General features: G+C 41.5%; 1 long non-coding RNA gene across 1 annotated transcript; it reads left to right on the forward strand.

Annotated features, from left to right (window-relative positions):
- Positions 1–263: 263 nt before the first annotated feature.
- On the forward strand, positions 264–1,581 carry LOC129386132 (uncharacterized). Its single transcript, XR_008613603.1, has 2 exons — positions 264–432; positions 993–1,581. It is a non-coding gene; the product is annotated as an uncharacterized lncRNA (long non-coding RNA).
- The last annotated feature ends 542 nt before the right edge of the window (positions 1,582–2,123 follow it).

The raw sequence follows: 2,123 nt of genomic DNA on the forward strand, positions 1-2,123 counted from the left end.
GCGGATGTCAGTCACAGAAAAAAAAAAGGTGGACAGGAAGGAGAAAAATCTCGAGTGTCTTTCTTTTTTTACGCTTCTCCAGGGGCCTCAGCAAAGTCGTAGTCTATTTTTCAACACCGAACTTTGACAACATACGCACCGTGCCCAAGTTTGACGTAAGAAAATTGATGGTTTTTGTTTCGTTTTAGATTCAAGTTTTGCACAATTGGACCGAAAAAAAAATTGACATTGTGACCATTGGCTGTTTATCTCCGCAGGGACTGCAGGCGTTCAGCGCCATGGGATCTGCAAACGGAATGTACTTGGGAGCTTCATTTCTCGTTATCATCGAGGTGTTTGAAATCCTGCTTGCCGGTTGCTCACGTAGTCAAGCGCACGCTTAGTCGGTTGTTGTGCACAGTGTGTCGAGTGGCAGTTCCGCGGTGCTCTTTGGTAAGTGAGCTCTGTGTACATAATAGCGTCGGACCAAAAATTTTCACGTAGTTAGAAAAAAGTAATCGTCACGAAGAAATAAACATAAGTTCTGTCAATTACTAGATTAAGCGCTTCTACATATAGATATATGAAAAATAACTAGAATATGAGAATTTGGGTCTCGACGTCCTATTAGCTGCTGTACCAGACGTCTATCTAATGTGGTATCAAGCACATTATCAAAATTAAATTAAAGTGTTTTACGTGCCGGAACCACTATCTGATAATGAGACACACCGTAGTGGGGGTCTCCGGATTAATTTTGACCACCCGGGGATCTTGTGCACGTGCTGTTTCATCCAGTTTCAAATGTCAGGTTGAGCGTCTGTTGTCCCCTGGCTACCCTCATCCCTTAATTTGCAGTACGGCCGGGAACCTGCCTCAAAAACTAAAATCTCCAGAAAGGAGATAGCAACTCTTTAACCAAAAACCAGCTTTTGTCTTGTCATATTTGCATTATCTATCCCATAACATTAAGAAGCTTGCTGAAAGTTATAGGATTCACGTTGTTTTTTCAGAGCCTTGCAAACTCAACAACGTGTGCCCACCACTGAGCAATGCAAAAAAAAGGAGTATAGGTCATGGAAGAAGAATCATCAGAACAAGTTCACTAAATGCATCTATAATGTTATCTATGAGATACCTCTATTTTGCGGCAGGTCCTACATAGGTCAAACTGGCCGCTGTTTCAATGAGTGTGCAGAGGAACACGAACGATCCATGCGCACGGGCACGGGCAGTAATATCACCATTGCACTGCAAGAGATGCGATAGCAAAATCTGTTTGCCGTATCTGCAAGAAACCAAATTCCTTTCAAAGGCAAAATAAAAAAAAAAAACAGAAAGAGAAGTTACTGAGGCATTCCATATCGCTAAAAGGGGTGACAACTGCATCAGTTCACCTTCTATATCACTATCAACGAAGGAATTTGAATTCTCAGATGGGCATATGAAGACTTTCCTATGCTCTTAGAGCACACGTGGCATTGCTATTTTTCATCACTGCGTCGTGCGCAATTTCTTCGCTGTTGTTTGTTCCTTGTTTATCTATATTGTAGAACTTCACAAATTTTCTGCCTTCACAAAATAAAGTCAGTTGAATGTCTGCGTTTTATGTGTGCGTCTGTGTTTCTGTACTTGTCCCGTCTTCTTCGCGCAGTGTAAAACGTTACCACCACTTACGTTCAACTGTTTCACTTAAAACAGATTGATTAAACCAGCGGCTCATAATATTTAAAACGCTTTTCGTTAAGTGCCGGAAAGATGACTTTTTGATAGTCGCGGATAAATTATGTTGATGTGAGATGACCTGAAATTTCACTAAACACATCAAAGACAATCAAGTAGTGACTGATGAGACCGGTGATAGCAGGCACGTACCCAGGATATCTTCTTTTGGGGGGGGAGGGGGTACGCAACGTAATTTTGCTATGATAATGAGGTGTGGGGGTACCTTTATTATTACAAACGTGAATAATGCCTGCCGTTTGCAATAAAGATGCACCTCTCCTTTACTTGACAAACAAGGAACGACATCAAATGGACTCACGCCGGATAGAAGGACAGGAACAACATTTCCAAGAACAAGTAAACGAGCGAAAGTCTAAAATCGAGATTTCTTTTAGCCTTTTTTGAATTAGGTCTGGAAT

The sequence above is a fragment of the Dermacentor andersoni genome, chromosome 4, assembly GCF_023375885.2.
Source record: "Dermacentor andersoni chromosome 4, qqDerAnde1_hic_scaffold, whole genome shotgun sequence".
In the NCBI taxonomy this organism is placed as follows: Eukaryota; Metazoa; Arthropoda; class Arachnida; order Ixodida; family Ixodidae; genus Dermacentor; species Dermacentor andersoni.